At 35.2% G+C, this 21274-nt stretch overlaps 1 protein-coding gene across 1 annotated transcript in view; it reads right to left on the bottom strand.

Annotated features, from left to right (window-relative positions):
- Robo2 (roundabout guidance receptor 2) overlaps positions 1–21239 on the bottom strand; it is a 651725-nt gene extending 630486 nt beyond the window's left edge. The window contains exon 1 of the mRNA XM_050148878.1: positions 21138–21239. The gene's annotated coding sequence lies outside the window, so the exon portion shown is untranslated. The remainder of the gene's footprint in view (positions 1–21137) is intronic.
- Positions 21240–21274: the final 35 nt, after the last annotated feature.

The raw sequence follows: 21274 nt of genomic DNA, 5'->3' as shown, positions 1-21274 counted from the left end.
ATCATATTGTGAGATTAACTATTCTGAGATCAGTATGGTGGACTTCTAGTAACTTAGTTTTGTAAATGATATATCCAAAGCAAACGGCAATTTTTTTCCTGAACATTTCCACTACGGTTCCCAGAGTTACTTTTCCCTTTTCAGGATTACGTCAACATATTTCCTAATCATATAAAATGTATAAAATAATAACTAAAGATACCAATATTACAGTACGGTAAATATATTTGCCATAACAAAGTTTAGCAAATGATATCCATGTTAAATTATAGAATATGTATTTAAATATAATATGTATATGTGTGTTTATCTATGCCACCAGATAAACAAATCCTAATATGTTTAATAGCATAGATATAAAATAATTTGAAAGTTTACTATTTGAATACAATATATTTGAGAATAAAAGTACCTAGATATTTTGTATTAATTTTAAAACAGATGGTAGAAATAGACAAAGACTTTAGTAAAGGGAATTACTTGGTAACATGATTTTATATTTTCCTTTGGAAATCAAATGGTACTAAGTAAAAACATTAGATGGAACTAATCTGTCATATCAATGCTTCAAAAAGTGAATATACGAAAGGGGCAGAAAGAGGAACAAACAGAGGTAGAAAGGCGAAAAAAAGAAAAACAACAAATATCATTCTTGTATGGAAGGCAGGCCTACCTCAATTTGAAATAAAAAGTATATTTTTATTAAACTTTCATTTCTCCTAAGAGTCTCACTTTGAGAAGCATCCTCATAATTGAGTAAGGTGACAGAAATATACAACATCATCTAAAAATACAAGCATCCTTGTTACTCGAAAAATACAGCTACATTTGGTTTGGGGGAGAGGATTGGAAAACTGTTCTCAGCTAGTTTAGTGGGATTGAGGCAAAACTCTCAGGAAAAAAATCACATGACAAGAATCAAGTAATCGTGTCTTCTGTACTGCTGCCTCTCCAACACATCAGAAACACATTCTCATGTATCTGTCATGCCTGAAAGCAACTGGGTGGCCCGGTCAATTAGCAAGCAATTGAGAATTCCGGCACTGCTCAAATAAAAACTATAATTACTAGGAAAACACAATATTTTATTCTTGAGATCTTTCTCATCTGATAACAAAATCAGTCAAAATGTAAGAAACAGATCTACATTTCAATTTCACTGTACTTTATTCATTAATACCAGGAAAATGAGATGTTATTAACAATTGGATATTATTGTATCTACCAAGACACTTCAAGATAATTTTCTCATTTATTTTGACAAAGCAATTTAAGAAAGTAAGATACAAGAAATCAGAGATGTCAGCAAAGGAAATACTGGTTTTACAAGACCAACACCTCTGGTGCCATAGCAACATCACTTTTGTTACACTTGTTGGTAGTTCCATCATTATATTTTTGGTCCACAGGAATGACATTTTGCAATATCCAAAGCAGTTTTTAAACACTTGTCATATACCAAATGAATAATTTAAAATGCGTTGAGTTAGTAAGTTATAATGCAAGTACTAGTAATAGGCTTAGTGAAGTAGGAAAAAAAAGGGACTTATTTCAGAAAGAGTGGAGACTGCTATCAAAATAAAAAACATCAGACCTTCAAAAAGAATGTCTTTTGTGACGATTACTTTGTCAACTTAATGGAATTTAGAATCACCAGGGAAACAAATCTCTGAGCATATCTGTGAGGAGCTTTCTAGGTCAGGTTGATTGAGGTTGGAAAGACTCACCTTAAATGTGATCTCACACACACCACCAGCTGGGCACCTGAACTCAATAAAAAGGGGGGATAGTAAGTTGAGCCCCAGCATTCATTTTACTTCACTTCCTGACTAGAGATGCAATGTGACCTATGTCATCGAGCTCCCGCCACCTCCTCTCCAGTCATGATTTAGCCTTTTCTCTGTAATTCTAAGTGGTGCATTTTATAGTGTCAGAAAACTGACATAATCTTGAGTCTAAATTGAACCAAGTCAGTAATGCAATTGGTAACAGAATGAAGCAACGGAGAGACACGAAGCATAACAAGGTAGATTTGAAAGGACGGTTATAGCATTATCTTAGATGGGCTGTGTTTTCAGCCAGATGAGGATGGAAGAGAAGGAAGATGGGAATAGCAAAGAAGTGGACATATGAATTTTTAGGAGTTGTTAGCATCTTGGAAATGGATGGAATGATCAGGTTAGATGGTAAATAACACTGAGGATCTATTGTTTCGATTTGGGGTTTATAGAAATGACTATGGAATGTGAGGTTATGAGAAACTAAAGTATTCTGAGTCAAATAGTGTAAAGACTGGAGATGCAATGTTAAAAATGTCGTGCTTGTGGGTATAATGATCATGGAGATCTAAGGAGGGCTGTTTGTAAAACCACGGAAGAAGGGAGAAATTTCCATGTACTTTTGATAGTAGAATACAGTTCTGTACTATACATATTCTTCTACAGGACAACTCCCCCTCTTCATCCCCTTTAAAGGTAAATAAGAGCCTCATTGTCATAGTCTTCTATTTCGTCTAGTCTGGTAACTCTCTCACTTTAATTCCAATCAGAAGGTTAACTCTAAGGTCAACTTCCCCACTGATACTCTCCACTCTACTTACATGCTCACTAAATTCACATTAGCCTCACCTTTAGCCTTCCATTTAACCTTCTAATCTATTCTATGGAACTCATTACTTACCTGATTCTTTTTGGGTCATCAAATACTGTGCCTCCAATCATGTACTCACTCTTCTTTCTCCTCCTTCCCTCTCTCTTCCTCCCTCCATTTTTGTTCACAACATTTTATTGACTTTTATTTACAGATTGTAATTTGGGCAGCCCTAATCCTAGAAGACAGAGTGAGAACACCCGCTGATCAACAATCCCATTTCTTAGATTTCAGTGTGTTCTCTTCAATTCAAGAATACTTTGAGATAATCAACAACTGTAGAAATTCCTGGAAGACTAATCAAAAATCTATTCCAAATTTTAGCTTTTGACAGTTTCTGTGAGCAATGAAGAAACGTATCCAGTTCAGTAGGCAATAAGAAGAAAGTGTGGCAAGTGTCAAGAACATGTCATTATTTACTTCAAGAGAGTATTTTTGATAACATAAAATAATTTCTAACATTATTATTTATACTATTATAGTTTTTTGTTGGCAGATGCCACTTATTCTTTTCCCAGCTGACCAGACCCAAAATAATCACAGTAAACTATATTAATTGCAACACTGCTTGACCAATGATTCTAGCATATTCCTAGCAAGCTATTAAATCTTAAATTAACCCATTTCTATTAATCTGTGTATTGCCACATGGTTGTGGCATACTGGTAAGGTTCTGACAGGTGTCTGGAGTCTGTCTCCTACAGAGGTACATGGTTTCTCTTTGACTCCACTTACTTTCTTTATTTTGGGTCTGGGCAGCAGGAAACAAATGAGTGAGTGGCCTCAGTCAATTGGTTTTACTAAGTCCTCGGATTTGATTATCAGGCAAATATAGAAAAATAATGTACTTCTAACCATCAGTAGAAGATAATAGTGAATGTTTATTTGTAGCAATAGACAAAGGCATAAGTGCAAGAAATAATTACAAATTATTCTAAGAGAATTTTAAGCAGTGGATCAAACCTTGAGAATGATTCCATTAGAATAGAGAAAACACATACTCTCTGAAGGACAGTTCTATGGTGGGACCAAAACTCCTACTATTCATATATTGACAAAGCACCTTATTCCCATAAATATCTATCATTATATATTAATCAAAGGCTTTATACAAGTTAAAGAAATGAAATATATTTGCTACCTTCTTTTCATAATTTATACATGTGTCAGATTATACAGTGTGCCATAAATCTGGGCAATTAGTATTTTTAAAACTCACTCTTATAGTTTTTATATGATTTTATGATGAAATACAAAATATGAAAATTCTTGAAAGAGGAAAACATTTTAAATTCTGACTATGAAATTTATTATGTTCTTTATTTTGTACTTCTAAGATTTGATGTCCTATCTGTAAAAAAAATAAGGCCAAGAATAATGTTGATCCTTACTCAACTGTTCTTATAATTAAATATAGTGGGAGGAATTCCTGATGCAGTTCTGGCACATGCATATTGCCTGCTCCATCGTATTTTGCTCGGGTTATTAAGTATTTTAACAGGTCTCCTATTCCAACATTGTGGATTATTTCAAGTACAGAATATGTATGAGATCATGCTAAGAAGATTTCCTTCTTTTCTTTTGCCTACGATATTTGATTGATTCTCAAAATGCATGGAAAATACCAGTGAAATACTCAGGATGGCTCAAATTGCCAAAGTTCCATTTCGCCATGTACTTTGATTCCACTATTGGGTAATTCACAGATTGTGTTGCCTCCACTCTGCATCTGCCACTAGCTGCTATATATTGATTGTGATCTCACCTCTTTTACCTCTGACCTCAAATGTCGTATAGCTGAGAGAACTTTCCAGAACACTCGTTTAAAACTGAATATAAAACAGCACACGTGCATTAAATCACTTACTGTAAGCACTTAGATAATCACTTTTCTTTGCAAGAAAGGACGCTTTTTTTTCTTCTTCAGTAATCTCTTTGTAATTGATTTCAATTTCAGATATCTTTCATTGTCTTGCTTGGGATAGACTAACTTATTCAGAGAATTATATAATCAATCTTTTTCTTTTTTTCACAATTCTTAGAACAGTGCCCGGTGGCCATGTGTATACATGTGCATACACATAAGTGCAGATACACATGTAAATACACATTCAGCTAAATAACTGAAACTTCCATATAAATATATCTATTTTCATATTAGGACCATATAATGCACTTATTTCCATGTGTATGTTGTGAGATTTTAAACATTAAGAGTCTTCATCAAGCTCCATATGTATTTTTTTTTTGTGATGTTTGTGCTCTGATGATTTGGCTCTTCTTAGAGCATCTTAGTTCCTAGTCACATAAGCCATATTCTTTTCACCCGTGACCATCGTTTATCATGCTGGAGATGCTCATGTTCACATGGTAATGTTGATTTACCACACATATATTTTGACATCCATTTGTAATAAGATTTCATACCATAAAAAGTCACAGCCTTTTAAATCAACAATGGTATTAATTAAAGCCTCCCTCCCACGAGTTTTGAGAAACGAACGGCAAACCAAAATAATCAGCCTCGGAGCCTACACGAATGCAGTGTGGTCCTCATTGTCGTAATTGATTTGGTGGAGGAGAATTTCATCCCAGCAAACACAAGTCACACTCTCCACCCTTATCATCAGTTGAGCCTGAGGGGCGCAGCTAAGGCGTGGAGAAGCTCAAAGGAATTTCAGTAGGCCCTTTTCCAATGGCGGAGCCACTGTGGTGTTTAAATAGTGTGAAGATTGGTTTTAAAAAAAAAACTGTGAAGAACTATCTCAAAATTCTGACTAGGCAATCTGTCAACATTTTAGGTGACTTTGAGTTCCAAAAATCACTGGCGTTCATTCCTTCGGGAAAGATAATGTTTTGTGGTGGAAGCATTGACTAGACAGGTTGCAGGAAGATTCGTGAGTTTTAAACATTACATCTGTGTGAACTTTCATCAGAACCAGTAGCTCAGCTTCTATGTCTCCTGCTGGTACTGATTAAAACCTGAGGCAAAATCCTCCTGGTGGCAGGAGGCCACTCTGGGCAGCTCAAGAGAGTCATGTGTGGACAGTGACTTACACGTGGGGAATCTGTTTTCCTTGTAAACACAGCCCAGAAAACAATTCTTCCCACAGGTTACTGCAGCCACAACTCTGAAGAGGCACACACATTGCTGTGATTGATACTATACAATGTATACTATTTTAATCAATTTCTCACTTGTATTTATTTGAATTTCATTCATGTTTCTATTTTTCTTTCTACTCTTTTCACATGATTAGTAAATTATTAGTAATTGGTTTTAGTGATTCTGTTGCAACATTTAACTTGATGTTTTTCCCAACATTTCTTGACTGAGACTTGATACTAGATAACCAAGGTGAGGGTGGGATCACCCTGGGGAAGACCACATGGTTTCATCTTTTTAAATTAATATTCACTTTACTTAGGCCTTTATTTTACTATTACTTATGACTGATCATCAGAATGAGTAGATAGTAAATTTAATACCTTTGTTTAACAGTTGTGGGGAAATGCAGTTATATCAGCTTTTTTTGTCTAAGATATATGGCTGGTATTTGCACTAGGATCTAATCTCATGCTTTCCCACCGGATCAGTTCTAAGTAGCAATTCTTGCTAAATCAAAGGCAGTACAATCTCACTAGCTGTCCAAAATGCAAATCCATATATGTTTATCTTGCCTATAGGCACTTAAAAACACTCAGTATTAAAAACTCTGTCCATAATTTGAAATGTTTCTCATCAATATAATCTTAGGCCCTTCCCCTTCTGGGCCACATTCTGTTCAATAGAACTTTATCTGAAGCTTCTCTGCCCGTGACTGTGGTCACCAGCCACCTGTGACTCTTGAGCAGTTCATGGTTCTAAGAGGACCAAGGAAGTGCATGCTTTTCTCCAGCTAAAGTTCTTTCAGCAGCCCCACATGATGAGTGGCTCACGCTGGACAGCGGCAACTGAGCTCTGTCCCTCTGTCCCAGTCCCCCTTCTCTTTTCTCCTTTCCCTGTGTGTTCTGACCATTTTCTGTTCTAGAAGGTAACTGTTGTCTCCTGTCTTCTAGTCCCCCAGCTAATTTCTTTCCAAAATTCCTTGCCTTTTTCAATGTTTACTCGGTATGTTTCCATCTCACGATGCATTCTAATATTAATATTTAATAATAATATCATGCTCTTTAGACAGCTTTTACCAGAACTGAGAAAATGGAACACTAATACCCCGTACTTCACAAGCAGCCAGGGCACAAAGCTCTGAGAACAAAATTATGAATCGTGACTTGAGACTAGATAGGTTTTGTCTTGTAAAAATTGCAAAGAATAACGCCTACTGATACTTAGACTGAGTGAAGAGTCCTAAACTCTCAGTGAAATCATACTAAGAGGTTCTCAGCAAAGATGAACCAGTCACTGTTGACAAACATTCACCTTCATCACCTACTTCTTTGATATCAACACTCACAACTGGTTTCCATACAGCCTCTGATTTGAAGTCTATCTTACAGGTGTGGTTGACTATAGACAATATTGCTCAGGAATGTAAGCACTGATGCTTTTAGATTAATAAACACCTTAGAAAACAGTTGGGAAAAAAAAGAAAACAGTTGGAACTTGAGTAATGGCTTGGCTTACTTCTCAACTCTAATGTTAACAATTCATGTGAAATTCACATCATTTTTGTTTTGTAGAACTGAATCTTTAAAACCTATGTCTTCTTACCGCATCTTTTTGGTTTGATGACCATGCTTCTTTCACCTTGAAATGACACTTTTTGTTATACACCTAATAAAATCTCACACATCCTTGAGGCAAAATTCTAGCTACCTTTTTAAAAAGAACTATTTAAAAAGAACAAATTGAGTTCTGGTAATATTTAAGTTCTTAAGTTGTTTTGATGCAAAATTGCAGGCAATAAAAATTCATATGAATTTAAATCATGTACTAGAAACATTATTATATACAGTTTCTACAAACACGCATGAAATTCTTCAGGTCTTAACTAGCCACTGTTTTCCAAATGGTTCCAATTCTAAGGTTAATGTTTCTTTTATATATTCTAGCTATCATTTTTATTTCGACATCTTCAGGCTTAATTCTAGCCATTGTTTATTTAATAGAATGGGGCATGACTTTTTTCCACTTTCTAAATCTTCTCCAATAGATGAACTCTCTCACTTCCATGCCTTTATTCTACCATTTATATGTGTGGGTCTATATCTCTATATATCTCTATCTATGGATGAAACAATGTAATTATCATTTCCATTTAGGGAAATGAGCAGAAAGTTGCTTTTCACTGCATTCTCCCTCTTTGAGATATTTTATCCCCCTGAGAGGTATTCATATTAGAATTAAAAAAATAAGATTGATTACCATACATTCTAATAGGAAAACTTTAGAAGTTAAAAAAAAATTAAGAAAATGAAATTGCCTTAACTCCCAAGGTAACTTGCTAAATAAAACTGTATCACTGATTTTCTTTGCTGATAAATGCCTTCCTAGATAACAAACCTGAGAAGTGAATTTCATCTTGGTCATGGTGGTCAGTGATTGTTGCTTGATGGTTCTGACTTGAGATACCTGCTAGCCATTGTAAAAGTCTTTATTACAGTCTGCAAAACTCGAACCATATTCTTTAATTATCTTTGGGACTATGTTCTGGTATAAGAGGTCCTTCTGTCTATGTGTTGCTTTTATTGGTTAATGAATAAAGAACTGCTTTGAGTCTATGGCAGGGAATAGAACTAGGTAAGGAAAGCTAGGGTAAATGCTGGGAGAAAGAAGGCAGGTTTGGAGAGATGCCATAGAGCTGCTACCTGAGTCAGGCATGCTGAAACTTTGTCGGTAAGCCACTGCCACCTGGCGTTACGCAGATTAATGGAGATGGGTTAAATTAATATGTAAGAGTTAGCCATTAAGAAGTTAGATCTAACAAGCACTGATTTAAATAATACAGTTTCTGTGTGATTATTTCAGGATTGAACAGCTGGTAATCAACAAGAAGCTCACTCCCTCCAACAATGTTCACCAACTGAAGGCAATCTCCATGAATGAAGGAACTGTGTCTTGTTTCTCTTTGTATCTGTTTTATACAGATCAATTTACAGAATAATTGATCTACAGAAAATGTTTGGAGAATGACAAGTAATTCTTAAATGACATAATGTTTCACATAAAATCCTATCAACACATAGATTCTCAATTTTACATAAAATTCTATCAACACATAGATTCTCAATTTTCACATAAAACCTTATCAACACTTAGAATCTTTTCAAGATACTTGATAGTCAAATAAATTTCATTATCAAATAATAAGATTAATTTCTATACATTTCACAATTATAATTGTTACATTATAAAACATAATCACACACAATTTAAACTTAATTTCATATGAGAAGCAGTTTATCTATTTTTAAAAAGCAAGCAAACATGTGCCACTTTAACGATTCATAATAGTGTTTATGCCCATACTAAGCAAGAAAAGATAATTAAACCCCCTAGTGAGCTCTCATAGAGAGTTGATAAATGTTTATTAATTATTATAAATGTGCTATAGATAACAAAGTATGAAAAATAAAAGGACATTTTAAATTAGCTTGTGACTAGTTGTGGAATTGAATTTTGCTCATTGCATTGCTCTAATGCACAGATATATTTTCAGTTTAGTAATTAAATTGGGAACTGTCTCTTAAGCGAAATTTTCTAATGAGAGCTTGCAAAAAAGCATTGTTAACAACTAGGTCCAGTACAAACTCTGCATTAAATGATTTTAACAACCTTATGATAGCATTGCTTTGATAATAGCTATTCCTGGGACATCAGAATTTAATTAGACCATCTTCTATTGGACACCCTATAAAGTAAATGGATAGTTAGCAACCTTAGATAATATGACATGAAATAAATCATAATACAAGATTCCTTCCATTTACTGTCTTCTACAGTATGATATTAAATTGGTTTGAGATAAATGGTTTCCATCATAGGCTTCTGTTGAGGACAAAAAACAGAAAATGATACATTAATATACTAAAGTCTCCTCATTATTCTCCCAGATTAGAATAAAGAACTCAGATAACAGGCCTGTATGTAGACTTTCCTGAGACATTGTCATTCCCAGGAATTCAGTGGCTACAAAGTTCATGGTCGTTTATATGAATCAGAAAATGTGAAAAAACTAGGAATATTGTTAAAAAAAAGGAATATGTTCCAACACTCTTTTTGAAAAGATGTTTGTATCTGTAAGCTCCCTTGTTTGATTTCGGTATCTTCTATAACTTAAATATATGGAATTAACCAACACTTTCTAATTGGATATAAATCTCACTCCACAAGATGAAACTTATACCTGGCATCATTATCATTACAAGAAACTTTGGTTGGACAGGAGAGAACCAATCATTATTATGGTGCTAAGACAACAGGATATTAAACTGATTCCTAACGGTCTGTCATTCTAGATCAACGTATCTCTCAACCCTCATCAGGGTACAGCGAGACAGTTATACTCATGATGTCAAAGTTGTTGCAGGAGCATATACAAAACCTGGGAGAGTCTAAGTTAGATCAGATCCTATCGTGGGGAAGAGAGAGGGGCACAAAACTCCACCCTCTTCATCATGGGGTTATTGGCAATTGTTAGCTGCTGGGATGGGGAGAGATAGTTTTCTGTAAGAATGCAGCCTCTGATGTGTCTGCCACACTCCTCTCCTAAAACACCACTCAGATAAGAATATTTAAGCAGCACTAAATGATCTGGAATGGGAAGAGAGAGAGAGAGAGAGAGAGAGAGAGAGAGAGAGAGAGAGAGAGAGAGAGAGAGAGAGAGAGAGAGAGAGAGGAGATACATGAGGAAAAGGTTCTGGGAAAAGTTGGGGGAGTGGGAAGGAAATTTTATCAAAATATACATATGAAACACTTTTTTATTTTTTTATTTTATTTTTTATTTTCGAGACAGGGTTTCTCCGTAGCTTTGTGGTTCCTGTCCTGGAATTAGCTCTTGTAGCCCAGGCTGGCCTCGCTCTCCCAGAGATCTGCCTGCCTCTGCCTCCCGAGTGCTGGGATTAAAAAGTGTGTGCCACCACCGCCCGACCACATATGAAACTCTTAGAGAACTAATAAAATTTAACAAAACAACCAATAAACAGATGTATCAAGTAATAATGGATTAATAAGTGGATGTAAAATTTTTCCAGTAAGATACATTTTTTTAAAAACCATAAAACAGTTTTAAAATTATTTTAGAACTATTTGGTTTTGTTAGAGTTATTTTTGTAACTTGGGAATTTATTTTTCAATGCAGGTATCAGATGCAGAAGGTGCTAAAAGCACTAATTCTATTTTCAAAGAAAAAGAAAACTAGTGTTATCAAATGCTATTTTTACATTCTGAATAGATTTATCAGTCAGGGCTACATTGGGAGTGGGTTTCCTGAGAGAGATGATGACAAGGTGTTTTCAAATGTGCTAATTGTAAATTTCATGTTAACATTCGAACCAAGGCAAAAAAATGAAATTAAGCATTCCATTAAATAATATGTTTGTCAACAGACCACTAAAAGAGTAACAGGTATTTGTTTTAACTCCTCAAAGATTGTAGGGTTTAATAGGATTCTAACAGCAAGAAGTTCAAAACCATCACCAACAAAGAAATCCTCACCAGAAGTTCAAGCTCCCTTGCAAGGCGTGTCCTCTTGGTCCTGCTGAGTCAGGATACATGGTAATTAGGAGGGCAGGCAAGGAAACACTAGACAGAACTCTGTTTGATCCTGTCATCAACCCTTGCCTCTGTGCTCTTTGCCATATTCTGGGTCATAACCATGAAAGTCCATTCAGATGCCACTTTTGGGTCAAAGACACACATTAAGAAATCCAAATGAACTTCCATAATAGGAGAAAAAAAATGACCTAAGGACATGTTTTTTTCTGCTGGTTTCCATTCAACATGCAATCTGTTCAGGTCTTAAAAAAGAAAATGCATAGTTTGTAGCTCAAAAATTGTGTCACCTTTATTCGAAAAATTTCAGTTTAACTCATCACTGAAAGGCTTGTGATGCTATGAGAAGTAAACTACAAAGCAGCCATATGCAGCTGAGGAGATCCTGGCAGGGAAGAATCATTTCTAGTCTAAGTCCTATTGCAGCCATATTCTAAAGTCAAAGACTAGAGTATTCCCAAGGATACTGAGTACTTTGTGACTCGGTACACATCTTGTATTCATCTTGATGAACATCTGATTTATCATTCCTTATTTCTGATAGTCTGGAAACTAAAGTATCATTACGCTCATCCCGGTACTCAGTGTCTTTCCTTAGTGTTAGTTTAATTTCTACCCTTGGTTCCCATTTAATAGGGGAGGAAGCAATACAGGGCACAGTGGTTAATTGTAGAAAATGATTGCCAATAACTATTTTCTGAGGTCTGAGAAGCCATCTGAAAAATCAAACACTACACAAAACTAGGTACAGTGTATTGTAATTAAGCATCCTAGCTAATGGCCCTCGAACAAAACTCTGCTGGAAGACACAATGATTAGAGACACCTGCAGGTTAATAATTAGATGCATCTGAGTAGAGAAGCAATTAATAGAGAGGAAGTCTCCCAGGAGAGAAAAAGCTGAGCAATAAACAAAATAAGAATCATTCCAAACTCCTGCTTTAAAATACGATCCTAATAAAGTATCATAAACATGAAACTTCGAAGGACACAATACAGTAGCTGGTAGTCTATTCTGTAGCGTATTCTTTTCAACACTCTGCACTCGTTAAAGTGCTTAGTGACTTTAAGCAAAAATGGTCGTTTCACTTAATTTACCAAATATCAACATTTCTAAACACCATAAGCAATCCTATATTAGGCAAAACAAACACAGCCAACACTGACATCTCTCTAAATTCCTAGAATTTGTGTCTAGAACATGCAAATTTTAAAGTTGAATGCTCTACTGACATTCCCTAATGCACTGTTTATAAATTGAAATAATTTACTTTTTAAAAGAGAAACTGCTTTTTTCTTCAAATCAAAGTATTTTCTTCGTCTCAGAGCACACCTCATTTTGTATTCAATAAGTAGCAATGCAGTGTGTTTAGCTCATATGCTCCCATCCCCGAGCTTGCTGGTTTCATTTTGATCTTTATTATGTATACATATGTGAATTTCTCAATTCCTTTCTCTTACTCTCAGTTCTCAAATTTATATAAATTTTAGCTATCTTCAATGCATATGTAGCATTTGGGTAGGTGTGACTGTCTATTTTGAAGCTAATTGTACAAGTTCGTGTTTTCAAGGGATACTGCAAAGGCTAATGTATTCCTAAGCAAAATGGAAACATAATAAACTGGGGAAGAAAGACATTAAAGGGCATTAATAGAAGCTCTGGCCATGTGACCTGATCATTAAAGAAAGACTTTGAGGGGAAAAGTCGCCAGCATTACAGAAGTAGGAGTCATGAATTATGTATCATCATAAAGTCCTTTCAAAAGCATGTAAAAGCTGAGCCCTAAATCACAACTTTGGGAATTATTTCTATTATCTTTTCTGTTTCATAATGAATCATTTGTAACATGATACTCATGGGCATATAACCTACAGCAATTTTTACAGAGTCAAATATGAAGAGTATCACACATCCAATAACTGCTGTGTTAATCTTTCTAATTGTGTCATTTCTTTTCGATTGCATTTGTTCTCGTTGCTGACATGCACAGTCCAAGCTGACCATGATGAAACGTTGGGAGCACCAGAGGTGACCCAACTATTTGCTTAAGTATTATCTTATGATGATTACCAGTAAACACTTGCTTATCAACCTTCTTTTTACTGTAGCTCTCAGTTCTTCTTCCATTTGATAACTTTTGTGTCCTAGCCCCATAGAACTTTCTACATTTTTCTATTTGCTTATTTGACCATATTTCTATGTCCTAGCATTGTACTTAATGTGATCTTTTTTCCTTCTTATTTTTTCCCAAATGAAATGGTGCACTGTCTGGGAATATTTTTCTTCTGTTGCTATCAGTTCTTTGCAATGCTGGTACTAAGATCTTGTCTAGGAGCTGTTAGAGATGAAGGTTCTTATGTGCCCATTCTAGAATCACCAACTCTTAAATTTCATGTTCAGGAGAGACACGGGTTCTCCAAATGTAAACACTGAGAAGTACAAAGAGAAGTCATAATTTTCCCAGCCACCCATTTCCTGCTCTATACTTCCAATCTAAGAACTAACATTAGAAAAAGCATGGAGACACATCAAAGCCATGGAAATTCATATTAAAGTAGAATTACAGAAATGAATATTATGACTTAGTTTAATGAAAATTCACATGGATATCTCTCCGCTACACTTAAACTCTAAATTCATCATATCATTTTATATCGTTAATGTTAGAAACATTGGCAACATCATTTTTTATAATCAGTCAAGACAAAAAGGGATCATGACACAGATCATCTGAACAGAATGGAAGTTGCCCCATTTGTACTTGTATTATTAAGGTACAATTTAACAGTATTGGATAGTTAAGCTGCAAGCCAGTCATTGCAGCCCCAGGTTTGTTCCTGGGTGACTAAAGGACTAGCGCTGGTGTGCTGAAGGAAGTCTTACTCTATTTCCTCCAACTAGAGGGACTGTCTTCCAGTACTGGATAAATGACTAAAAACATAGAAATCCTTAGAAAAAAATTATTGTGTAATTTTGGTACAGAACTTGTAATGTTGGATTTATACTCACATTTTCTTAATCAGTATCACAAGAAAGAAATGTTATAAGGGTTATTGGATGTAAAATATATCTATACATATGTTTTTTTGTTTTATACTTATTTCCATGGGGAATTTTCAGTAGAAGCTTAAATTCTTTCCAGTTAAACTCATTAAAATACAATTAGAATACAAAGTAAAAAGAGTGAAGGAGATATTGATGCTTTCTTACATTGAAAAGACAATGAACAGACCTCCTCTGTATCAATTATGTTTATACTTCTCCTTAAGACTAGCTACATAAGACTTTTCAAAAACGCTGTAAAAAATTCCATTACTAAAACACTTCCAATAATTGTTATGCAAGAGATAGCACATTTGTCTGTATATTGCCTCAATGGGTGTCTTGAATTATTCTTAGACTAAGATGACTTTTCTCTTTTTCCTTATAAAGTGCTGACTAAGTCACAGTGTGCAATGCTATGGTCCAAATTATTTCTCTCTAAATTAAACTTAAAAGCATCAGCATTGGGAAATGGGGTTATTAGCAGGCAATTGAGGTTAACTATGGCATAAGGCTGACATCCTAACCAGATAGGATTGGTGGTGTTATCTGCAGGAACGATTCATGTCTCTCTAGGCATGCATACACACTGGGGAAAGGACATAAGGACAATGGAAAACAGAAAGCAGGAAGAAATCGCAGCATCCTGTCCCTAGTCTCTTGGTCTTTAGTCTTTAAAACCATGAGCATGTATCTGTTCTTTACAACATCCCTTTACAGTACTTTTTATGGCAGAAAGGACAACAAAGATAACCAGTTGTTTGTAAGATAGTAGATTAGATATACAATACCTATGGTGCATCATAGTGCCTTTGATATCCTAAAGTAGAGAAGGATGATTTAACCTAAAGCAGTCCTCTCAGAAGTTACTTCATACAGTGAGAATGTCTCTAAATAGGTCTGCATCTACTATGGTTCTTCTCTTTACCATGTTTCTTTGCCATCTTCCGAGGCTCTTAGTTGATAAACATTTATCTTCTACCCCTAGACCTTAATAGTTCCACATCCTTCAAACAGTAGGTACCATAAGTTGGTTTGGTGCTCCATTGAATAACAGAAGAGACCAAAGGAAAAGATCATTTAAATATGTGGGATTTGTATATGGTTTAGATTACCAGTGTTTAGACTTCAGTTTTGTACAGAATCAGAATATTTGTAAGAAAAATCATATCGTGTTAACATTATGGATCTCTATAAAGAATGGTCACATGTCCTATATACAGATTTTCAAAGTTCAGAGGGAGGTGCCAGCCAAAGACACCAGGTAGCGTCTATAATTGATAATCCATCATTCTTTACCAAATGGGTCCTCTTTAGAGTTTCTGGAAGTCACTTTCCTGAAGTCTAAACGCAGTGTAATACCATAGACCTCATTTCAGGTCTATGATCTCCTGAACACAAATAGAATAAACGTCCCCTAACATTGACCAAAACCATCACAACTGTTTGCTATTGTATGAGTAGGGAGCTAAAACACTTGGCACACCAGTTTCACTCCTCAACTTGTGCTAATCCAATAAAATACCTAAGATCAAGGGATTTACAAAACAAAACCAACAACAAACAAACAACAACAACAACAACAACAACAAAAAACAGAAATTTATTTCTCACTGATCTGAAAGTTGAGGAACCTCAAATCAATGGCCTTTGTTTTTGTTTTTGATTTTGGGGGCATTCCTCTCTGCTTTGAAATGACTTTTCAGATAACAGACCTAAGGAAAGCATTCTTATGATAAATTGTTAGGCATATCTCCAAAAATGAGTTTTATTATGAAGATGGTGTTTCAACCAAGCCTTCCACTGATCCAAGTATTCTGTGTGCTCAGAAGTCAATGGATTGTTTTTGGAAGCACCCTGCTCTGTCTGTTTGCACCTTTTGTTGACATCATCCATAAGGAATGAGACACTAACATCTGATGTGGGTGTTCCTGCTGTGGACAATGGTTTTACAGCCTGTCAATTATACTTTAATAAAATGCTGATTAGGCAGTAGCCAGACAGGTAGTATAGGTGGACAACCAGACAGGAAGTAAAGGCAGGAAATGAGAACAGGAGAATTCTGGGAAGAGGAATCTTGGTCTGCTGCCCTGATCCAGCCACAGAGCAAGCAAGATGTGACTGCCTTGCCGATAAAGGTACCAAGGCATGTGGCTAACATTGACAAGAATAATGGGCTAATGTAAGTTATAAGAGTGAATAAAAAGTCTGAGCTAATGGGCCAATCAGATTATAGTTAATGTAGATCTCTGTGTGATTTCTTTGGGACTTAATGACTGCGGGGATTGGGCAGGACAGAAAACTCAGTCAACAAGTCTCCTCTGTGTTCCCCAATGGTACAAAAGAACTTTGGGTGACTGTCCAGGAAGCGAGATATCTCTTTCAATTCTAGAGTCTTGGGAGTTGCTTACAATGCACTTCCTGTTTTCTTTGGTAATATTATATACTTCTGGAGTCTTTGATGGAGTTGAAAAAGTTATAGTTATAGTTTTCTTTAGTTATGATAAAAGATAAAGTAGATATAACTATTTGTAACTAATTTGTGTTTGATACCTATTTTGTTATGTGTAATTTTACTATGTTAAAACATTTCTTTTTATTTAAACAGACAAAGAGAGGTGATGCCCTCTGTGTTCTGTGATTACCATTAATGAATAAAGAAACTGCCTGTTGATAGGGCAGAACTTAGGTAGGCAGAGAAAACTGGACTGAATTCTGGGAGAAGGAAGACAGAGTCAGAGACTCCATGGAGCCGCCAGAGTTAGATATGCTGAATCTTTGCCACTAAGCCACTGCCACGTGGTTATAACACAGATTAATAGAAATAGGTTAATTAATATGTAGGAGTTAACCAATAAGAAGTTAGAGCTAATGGGCCTAGCAGTGTTTTAATTAATATAGTTTCTGTGTGATTATTTCAGGTCTAAGCTAGCCAGGTAGCTGAGATGAAAAAGCGGATCCTCCTCCAACAAACATCAAGTGTAAAAATTCTATATCATATCCACGACTTCTTAAAATGCCTTTTCCCATTTAACTTCTGTTTCTATGTGGATGAATTTTAGTTATTTATACTTCAATTACAGAAGCATTGTGTTTTAGAACTGACATATTTCCCAGTGGCCCATGTTTTAATACTGTGTTCCTATTGGCAGAGATATCTAGAAGTACGTTATTGGGGAAAACCTTTGAAGGTTATACATATTCCATACTGTGTTGCTCTCTGCTTCTTGGTTTGCCTGGTTGTGAAGTTATTGAAATTACACCATATACGTAGATGCATCATGGTAGACAGAAGAAACTATGAGCCTAAATAATTTTTTCTCCATTAAATTGTTTTTATATGGTACAATAGTTACATTGATGAGAAAAAGTAGTTAAAATATAAAAATAAGTGAATGATAAATGTGTGTTCAAATGACCATTGCTGAATAAGAAATTGTGTGATGCATAATGACAGAGATGGGGGGGGCACCAGGGCTCTGGATTTTTTTTATTGGGAATCAGAACTGAAGGATCCTCTTACAATGAAAACATGTGAATTAAAATACAACTATGACACACACACACAAACTTTAACTCTGTGCTTTTTTTTCCCAAATTAAATCAACAATAAATCAAGAACCTTTAAGGTTCCTAAGGGAGCTCTCTGGACAACGAATAAAAGGAGAAATGTTAGAAATGATGTCAGTGTGACTATAAAAACCTTATCCCTTGTTTGTATTTGGATGACTCTTGATGGATGATAGGAAGCATAGCCTGACAACAACAGAGTTAATGGTTCTTAGAAGTCAAAGGCACTATTTTTCTTTGTATTGGTCTGAACACAAACAACCAACTCTTCCCCTGAGCATTTAACCCAAAACTCTTGTTTAATCTAATGGTACTTAAATTCTTCTACTCCTTTACTTAGATTCCCAGGGTGACTTATCTCCCCGGTCAATCAACTGTGACTAGTTTACTAACCTATTCCCCTCTTTAACTGGGATGTCCCAGGGAAATTTACATTCTTTAGACTACTTCTGCCAGGCTTCTGTTTGGTTCTTGCTCCAATCTATTTATCTTAGCTAGTGCCATTCTCTACTTCAAGGCCACCAGGGTCAATAATCAAATTAGGAATAGCTCTAAGCCTTGTCCTTCTGGGTGGCAACTTCAGATGCTCAGCGTGCCTCGGGCAATAGGAAATATTGGGTGGAAGTTGAAATTCTTTCCCTAGCATCCACAGTTCCTTTGTCAAATTATCAAATTTTGTAAGCAAGCTTTCAGAGTAGAGTGTGTATTCAATGTCTGGGCCAAGCTTGAAGCTGTTTAGTTTTCAGTTCTTGCTCTACAACTAGAAACACAAGGCATGCCTGTGGAATTGAGAATTGCCACACATTTGCAGAAAGCAAATCGTTCAACTTCTTCCATAATTCAAAGAACACTTTATAAAAGAAGTCACACATTCACGCAGAAAGTTTTGTTGACTGGAAAAAAAAGACACGAGGTTTCCAAAAACCTGAAATGTCCTCAGAAGTCTCTACTGATCACGGGTATTTTTTTTTAAAAAAAAATCTATAGTAATTTCCATAATATACAAGTCATTCAATGCACCCATATTCTAGGATGGAAATAATTAAAATAATTAGGAAGCTTTTTTTTGTACTTGCTGTAGAGCTTATGAACTTTGTCTTAGAAGAGGTTTAAATATTGACTAATCCATTGCATTGTGACATCTGTCAACATTTGTCAGGCACAAACCATAATTTTGCTTTAACATTACTCTTTGAAGAATAAGAAATACCTGGATTTTTTTTTAGTCAAGTAAGAATTCAAAATTTATGTCCGACTTTTCATAGACATTTAAAATGTTGAAATTTCATACGGATTATTTAAATATAGCAGGACATCAGTATTCTCAAATGCCCTCCCCCTCTCTTTAGTCCCCTTTGTTTCCTAGAGAAATATACTACTTAAATGTCACATACTCCTACATAATTTTATGTATCTATAGAAAGTCTAGGAACCACAAATGTGAGTGGATAGATAAATAACTGACAAGCTCAAGTTCTCACTACTTACATGCCAGTTTTTGCCTCTTAGAGCTTGACACTTGAAAGTTCAATTCAAAAATCCAGGTAAGTAGAGTCAATAAGGAGGGGTCATGTAAAAGTCAAGCATTTCCGAGCTAAGCTGCGTATGTAAACACTGCACGCTGATTCTGCTCATCTTGTGTATCACATGTCATAATTTCATCCCATTTCTAAAATAACTGGCATTTACAAAGTCAGATAAGAGTCATTATATGCTTCTTAAATTGTTTTATGTACTTATAAATTTTAAATTCAGGGTTGAATTCTTAAAACATTTAGAACCTCTTTTTATTACTCTGTATTTAATTGTTTAAGTTAGGATTTATCAAATGCAGACACTGAATTAGGCAATGGGCAATAATGATGCATGCATGAGATATGTTTCCAAAGTTCAGATACTAGTGAGAGTCTGCTATCTAGTGGATTCCTCTGTATGTAGAACCAGAAACAATCTACAAATTAAGTATGTCTGCTTTATAGATATTTGAGCATGCCAAAAATGCATGAACTTCTGAATACATGTTTCTAGATGATGTGCAAGGAATTACAAAAATGGAGTGTATAAACTAGAATAGTGATAAAAATGAGTGTTTAAATGGAGATTTCAGATGCCAAATAAGATCCAATGCACCAGATTTCAAAAATAAAGTGTAAAATAAACCTGTAATTTAAAAAATGTATCCTAGGTGGTTCTGATAAATGTCAACTTTGTGATTAATTGCACATTAAAAAATCATCTTTCTTTTTGTAGATTGTATCTAAATAGGTCATTTCTTAAAATTTTTTAAATTTATTTTTGTGTATGTGTTTGATACTTTGGCTTGTTTTCACAAGATTACACTTACATTATTGATGCTTTCACATATCTGTAGTATCACTGACTTAGATAATGAATTTAAATACACTAAAATGAGAAATACCAATCGACATATGTCTCATGAGTCCCTCGGCAAATGCTTTTTTGTTGTTGTTGTCCTGAAAACTTTCTATTGGATAATCAGTGTTTTCTTTTAATTTTTTTATGTATGCATAAGGATAATATATTTTAGAAACACAGTCTTTTCTGTTTTTGTTTTTCTACTCTTTGTCTCTTGGAATGCACATAAGATGCTTTAGATTTTGAGCACCTTATCATCCTTTACATCTCATATTCACTAGTCTGTATGAACTGGCATCAGAAGGTACCTTTTACCCTCAGCACAGTCACACTCTTTCAAACACTCTTTACGCTTAACCCCTCACATAAATCATTCTGTTTAGGGCAAAGGAATTTCAAGTTTATAAGAGGCATTGTTCAAACTTAGCTCCTCATATTTTATGAACTAATATCCTCTTTATTTCCTAATCATATTTATTAGTACTTCTCACAACCATCAGTAACATGCCCCCAAAGCCTTTCCTTGCTTAAATACATATTTATGTTCATATATTTGATAATTTCTGTACACATATATATCTGAATAACAACAGCAAACACAAGCTTTGCAGGCAACAGGTTACAGGTACATTTTAGGAACATTGTTCTCCTAGCCACTTTGTACCAGAGACACTTAAATCCCAGTTACTTTCTGGGTGTTTTAAAAGCCAAATAAACAATGCTGCCTAAATTGAAAGGACTCACAGGTTATTCTTTATCTAATAATGTGGGGGGGGGGTCATCATACCATGATTCCGGGCATTGACACCGCTGAAGCCAGTTGCTCTAGGATACACATTGGGTTTGTTCTAATTCAGGATATCTTGCGAGACTGAGAGGGTTATTTGATGTTTGAGGAATTTTAAAATTCTGTTCAATAGATAC

The sequence above is a fragment of the Alexandromys fortis genome, unplaced genomic scaffold, assembly GCF_014885135.2.
Source record: "Alexandromys fortis isolate MF-2015 unplaced genomic scaffold, M_Fortis_MF-2015_v1.1 scaffold_4, whole genome shotgun sequence".
Lineage (NCBI taxonomy): Eukaryota > Metazoa > Chordata > Mammalia > Rodentia > Cricetidae > Alexandromys > Alexandromys fortis.
This window is presented reverse-complemented; position numbering and strand designations above follow the sequence as displayed.